Genomic DNA, 7,262 nt, shown 5'->3' with positions numbered 1-7,262 from the left:
GTTTTGGTTCTCGAAAAAGGACGACGCGTCCCGAACGGGAGCACGCTCTTTTTCATTTCATGTTCCTTAGCGCTTCTCGCTCCGGGGTTGGTTGTTAGGGCCACGAAGAGCCGGCAGGGCGAGGCCGAGGCTGCACCCAGCTTGCTTCCTCGGCCTTTCGGGGTGACGAGGGACTGAAGCCCCCCACGGCCCTCCCATTTGTGGACACGTTATCGGGTCATTCTGCAGAGTAGGTTTCGACAATGATCCTTCCGCAAGTTCACCTACTAAACCTTGTTACGACTTCTCCTTCCTCTAAATGATAAGGTTCAGTGGATTTTTCACGACATCGCCAGCGGCGAACTGCCCACGTTGCCGCAATCCAAACACTTCACCAGACCATTCAATTGGTAGGAGCGATAGGCAGTGTGTACAAAGGGCAGGGACGTAGTAAACGCAAGCTGATGACTCGCGCTTAATAGGACTTTCTCGTTAAAGACTAACAATTGCAATGATCTATCCCCATCACGATGAAATTTTAAAGATTACCCGGGCCTGTTGGCCAAGGCTATAGACTCATTGAATACATTAGTGTAGCGCGTGACCCGAACATCTAAGGGCATCACTGCTATTGCCTCAAACTTCCTTGGCCTAAAAGGCCATAGTCCCTCTAAGGTGGAGGGTCACCTCCGCATAGCTAGTTAGCGAGTTGAGGTCTCGTTCATACAAATCGCTCCACCAACTTAGAATGGCCATGCACCACTACCCATAGAATCAAGAAAGAGCTCCAATCCTTACTATGCGGACCTAGTAAGTTTCCGTGTTGAGTAAAATTAAGCTCCACTCTGGTGCCCTTGATCAATTCCTTTAAGTTACCATACTCCAACCCAAAGACTTTGATTTCTCATGAGTCCTAAAAGCAACATCGATCCCGACATCGTTTATGGTTGAGACTAGGGCGGTATCTAATTGTCTTCGAGCCCTCAACTTTCGTTCTTGATTAATGAAAACATCCTTGGCAAATGCTTTATTCGTCTTTCATAAATCCAAGAATTTCAACTCGACTATAAAATACGAATGCCAATCATTACTCCGATCAAAGCCAACACAAAGAAATCCTATGATGTTATCCCATGCTAATGTATCCAGAGTGTAGGCTTGTTTTGAGCACTCTAATTTCTTAAAAGTAATAGCGCCCGAGCACTCAATTGTGAGCGGCAGCGCATCAGCGCGAAGAGAATGGGCGGTGCACACCACGACCCATCCCAAGGTCCAACTACGGGCTTTGCAACAACTTAAATATCTGTTGGAGTTGGAATTACTTGCCCTCCAATGGATCCTCGTTAAGGGATTTAGATTGTACTCATTCAAGAGCCTAGTATTATTATTTATTGTCACTATCTCCCCATGTCGATTGGGTAATTTGCGCCTTCCTTGGATGTGTTTCTCGTGCTCCCTCTCGAATCGAACCCTAATTCTCCGTCACCCGTCACCACCATTATAGGCCTCTATCCTACCATCGAAAGTTGATAGAGCAGAAATTTGAATGATGCGTCACCTGCACGATGGCCGTGCAATCCGTCGAGTTATCATGAATCATCAGAGCAACGGGTAGAGCCCGCATTGATCGTTTATCTAATAAATGCATCCCTTCTAGAAGTCGGGGTTTGTTGCACATATTAGCGCTAAAATTACTACAGTTATCCGAGTAGCAGATACCATCAAACAAATTATAACTGATTTAATGAGCCATTCGCAGTTTCTGTAACACCCATCACCCGACTACAGTGTAGCCGAGCAAAGTGTGCTACATTCGGTACCGGAGCACCCTATCTTATCTTACTTTATTCCTTTCATATTTTGATCTCGTTATATTTTAATATTAATTATTTTTGTGAGAAACCAAATAAATTTCTCCTATTTTATTACCAGTTGACGTGTTTTACTATTTACCTGTTTGAAAGTTTCAATAATATTTTACAAATCAAATCTCATCAATTATTTTCATAACCATCTCATAATTCACATCTCATTCATATATCTCAATTTCATATTCATTTTCATGCATTATCTATATATTTCAAATCTGTCTTCGAATCCATACAATCTCATTCATGCTCAATCACATAAGTAAAATTTTCAAATTTCTTTAATTTACATGATTTCATAATTTACATGATATATAAATTAATTACATATGAAAAAGCTAACTAATTAATTTACATCGCATTCCTATTAATTACCTGTTCATAATATACATTAAAATACAATATCTAAACATTTTATACAAAATATAAAATATGATCTATATTGGCCCTATCTACATGCATTGCTGAGGAGGTGACAACCTTGAATCCTGGACTCCAAAATCTTAGTCAAAGTACGAAAACAAATCCATCGCGCTAAGCATTGCTGCTTAGTGGTGCAATAATAGAACAAGAAAATAAAATATACAAATAAAGAAAGAACGAAGCATAATTTGAATAGTTAATAATCAATTTAATTTAATACAATGTGTCTAATATTAATTATCTTTTGTTCTCATTTGTTTCGCTTTGGAAGCGTTTAATTTCGAAATTCACAGTGATAATGTACAATATACAGAATTAATGAAAATACTCAATTTATATTCATATGGCAATAGAAGGTACATTTAAAATATTTAGTTAAGTTATACCTATTTTTGCAACTCTTTTATCATTTTTACTTAACAATTTTTATGTGGTTTAAATCATTTCATAATTGTAACTAATTCTTTTGGAGTCTTATTAACTCATTTATTTAATTTTTAATATTTCAATTACTAATAGTCTTAATTTATTTCAATAAATTAGCCCAAGTAACCTCGACGGTGACTAAATGGATAACGAGTCGTTGTACCGACACCGCGTGCCTCGGGCCGTCATACCATGGGACGCGAACGTCAACCACGTATATCGGTATGGCTAAAAAGCCATGATAACACACAATCGGACATAAAGCCATGAATACGGCATAAAGCCATGAATACAGCATAAAGCCTTCGCGATCTTGCTAAAATAATACCCTATTGGCATGCCAATCTATCCAATCTGACACACGTGTCTAGGCAATACAAGGGCACATAATATCATTAAATATTAATATATTGTGTTTTATGACTTCATTATTTAATGATAAATTTCAATTATAATTCATACATTCATTTGATCATTTATATGATCACAATTCACATCAATTATCCTTTTTTTACCATTGTACTCAAAATACTTCTCCTCTCTACAATAATGAGAACTAATGTCTCATTCATACATTAATATGGTTCATTTATTCATTAATTATGTTATTCATATTGATCACACTTCTAAACAATGGTTCACATGTACTATTGTATTCAAAACATTTTACCTTTCTCATTTATACATTTAAGAATCTACTTATGTAGTCACAAATTTTATATTTCAAGTTGAGTTATTAATATTTTATGAATTCCATTTGTGATGGGCATATAAGCCCTAACTATCTATTCACATCAATTAGGTGACTTATTTTTCATGTTTCAAGTAATCCATGAATATTTCATGGATTTCAAATTTATGGTCTTAATTTCCTTTTAACAATTTTGACTAAGATACATAGTCCACATTTGTCATACAATTCTAAGCATTTAAGCTTAGAATTGGTTCTAGGTCTTCATCTTAGTTTGCTAATCATTTTGATTACTATTCACCTTACTAGTCAACCAAAATGTTGACTTTTTCATACTTAAGGAATATGTTAATTCTAATTACACCAAGAGCCCACATTTTGAGTTTTACATTTGCTAATATTAATTGCCAATTGCAATTTAAAGTCCCCTAAATGCATTTCTAATTTCAAATTTTGAATTTCAAGTTTTGGTATCACTATTCACCTCATTGGTCAACAAAAATGTTGATTTTTGGATAGAAAATATGTATATTAGTTTTGACACTCCCAACATACCACATTTTGCATTTAAAATTTGTTGGAATTAACTCCTAAATCCATTTCCAAACCTAAAACCTAAAGAGCAGAATTTTCAGTTTTTGTGACCCAACTTTACTGTTCCATTGGGCCCTGTTGCAGTGGGAATTTGAGGAAATGATAAACATGAAAGTTGTTCATTATTTCGTCTAGTTGAATTTCCTTTTTTGAATCACTCCATTTGGAGTTTTGTAGCTCAGATATGGTCCAAAACCAAAGGCGGATTGCCAAAATCAGACTACCAAATCTCTGATACCATGAGCAGTGATTGTGATTGCATTTTTGAATAGGTTACGCCATAATTTGGGGTAGGTTTCTTCATGAAAGTTGTTTGTTTATGTCTTAACTTGTTGCTGTAAAATTTCAGTCAATTGACCATACCTCTGATGAGTTATGGCCAAATGAGCAGTTCATTTGGTCATTTCTGCAGTCTTTGCAGTGGTATCGGATTGGGGCCAACTTTTGGTCCTCTTGCTTTGGTCTTTTGGGCATGGTTTCTTCAGAAAATGTGCCATTATAAGACTAGTTTCATGTCCAATTGGCCAAACACCAATTGAACTTACACCAAAGTTATGGCTGTCCAAGTGGTGGAATTCGACCACCTGCTACACTCACATGGCGACCTACCATTTCACTTTGTAACATTTTAATGCACTTCAAATTATGATCAACTTACCTCAAATGGTCACTAATTGACCATTAAAATGTTCTTTAAAAATTTCATAAGCCAAGTCAAATTTTCACTCCCAAAACCCTAGCTTCCCATTTCAATTCACACAAGATACCTAGTTAGCACACTAATTCATTATCCATGTATATATATACCTTAAACAACATCTCTAGTCCACTCTAAGTCCCTCAAAACAATCAAAATCATTCCTTCCTTATGTCTTACGAAATTAAAGGTATACATACACTTAACTTTTATTCATTTAATTTACAATTTCTCACTTATTTCAAGTTTCTAGCATGGAATCAAAGAAGTATATATATAAATAGGTACTAACCTCTTGTAGGACAGAATTTTCTAAGCTTTAACTCCACTTTCTTTGCTTTTCTAGGCTGCCAAACACTTTCCCAAGTTGTATGGACAAGTTTTAATGAAAGGTGTCTAGGGTTTTATAGTGGAAATTCATGGGAAATGGAGGTAATGAAAGAAAATTTTCATGGAGGGAGGAAGAAGAGAGGGTCACGTTTTGAGGAAGAAGAAGAAGATGACCAGAATTTTTGGTCTTTCTTTGTCTCTTTTAAGTGATTTAAGAAAGCTTGTTGAATGGTGATTGGTTGGGAGAAAGTAAATGACATCATCATATGTCATAAATGGGCATTTTTCTCATTTTCTATTCATTTCTTCACTACTTAATTTCAATATAAAATTTAGCAATATTAATTCATATTTTGAATCATAATAATTATTTACTTAATCGGACAAGTCGGCCAAAAATCACCTCTGAAGGCGAAATGACCAAAATGCCCTCCGTTTGGCTTAACGGTCAAAATTATGCATCTGATTGAAAATTTTTCTAAATATTTTCTTGGCATTCTAATGCCATAGGAACCTCAATGACCCTTCTTTGGAGTCCCAAAATCACTTTATGAATTTTTCCCGGGTCTAGGGCTCTAGTTGCGAACCGCAACTTCTCTCTGGTTACCCATCGCTTGGGCAGGCTCATTTGACTTAATTGTATTTTATTTCTAAAACTTTTACTAAATTTTTCTTATTAATATTTGAGTTAATTATGGTTCCTCACTTTAGTTTAAATATTTTTACGGACGTTTAGGTAATGGGACCGACAGTCACCTGGAACAGTAGAATGTACGGAATTGCTACCGGGAGGATGTTACAACTCTTCCCCTCTTATTTAAATTTCGTCCTCGAAATTTATTGGGTATAGATATCTAAGTTAATTCTTTTACCTTTCTATTGCTCCCTCTGTCTACTTTTATATATATATGGGTACTATTTAGTCTTTTCGAATCTATCATTATACACTTAGGCATATCATAAGGGAAAGATATTTTACCTCAAATTCACATTTGGGCCTTCTTGCTCCTCTCCAGCTTGGGTGACATTTGGAAGTGGTGTTACTGTTGTACTTGGTCTTTCCGCGACCTCTGTCTGGGTCCGTGGTAAATTCCTCTTAGGACAATCTTTCAGACGATGGTCTATAGCCCCACATCTAAAACAGGCTCCAGTCAATCCCCTACATTCACCTTTATGCCACTTGTTACAATGGCCACATTTTCTTGCTAGTCCTGGCGCACTCACTATTAGTGTCTCTGGTTGATCTCTTCTGGGTATAGGCCTAGGCCTAGATCTCCTACTTTGATCATATGTCTGACTTAACTGTTCTCTCGGCCTCTTATTACTCGACTGTCCAAATTTCCTCTTTTGCTGATCGCCACTCCTCTTCCGTTCCTCTTTATGAACACAGCTAATATATTTCTTTCTGAACTCTATCAGAAAGAATTGCCAAGTTATGTCGGCTGGTGGCACTACCTTGGTTACGACATCCCACCATCGATATGCAGCTTCTTGTAACAATGAAACTGCACACTCCAAACTCTGTTCTGGTGTGCAATGGAGCTGCTGCAGGACTCTTTTAGTCCTTTCTAACCAATACTCAGCCGCTGCAGAATCGTCTTCCTTTCTACCATTGAAATCTACAGCTTCATATTTCCTAATTTTTCCTAGAGGTGATTTTATTTGGCGGTGGTGGAATAACTTGATCATCTGTCGAAAGAATTCGATCATCTGCTCAAACAAGGCTGTTGGGGTTGTGCAGGCACTTCTTACCTTGGTGGGCAGGATCTCCCGATTTTCAATATCACTCCCGGTCGAATACGACACTACTTCTTCTACTGCCCTCTGCGATTCTGAGTCCATACCTTAACCTAAAATAACCAAGAAAATAGATTTGCATTAGTGTCACCTCAACTCATATGAATGCAATGCATGATATGCAATCTATCTAAGTCCAGAAACGCCTAAACCGCGCTCTGATACCACTAAATGTAACACCCCTCACCCGACTACAGTGTAGCCGAGTAAAGTGTGCTACATTCGGTGCCGGAGCACCCTATCTTATCTTACTTTATTCCTTTCATATTTTGATCTCGTTATATTTTAATATTAATTATTTTTTGACGGAGAAACCAGCGAAATTTTCCCTATTTTATTACCAGTTGACGTGTTTTACTATTTACCTGTTTGAAAGTTTCAATAATATTTTACAAATCAAATCTCATCAATTATTTTCATAACCATCTCATAATTCACATCTCATTCATATATCTCA

The sequence above is a fragment of the Hevea brasiliensis genome, unplaced genomic scaffold (genome assembly GCF_030052815.1).
Source record: "Hevea brasiliensis isolate MT/VB/25A 57/8 unplaced genomic scaffold, ASM3005281v1 Scaf16, whole genome shotgun sequence".
In the NCBI taxonomy this organism is placed as follows: domain Eukaryota; kingdom Viridiplantae; phylum Streptophyta; class Magnoliopsida; order Malpighiales; family Euphorbiaceae; genus Hevea; species Hevea brasiliensis.
This window is presented reverse-complemented; position numbering follows the sequence as displayed.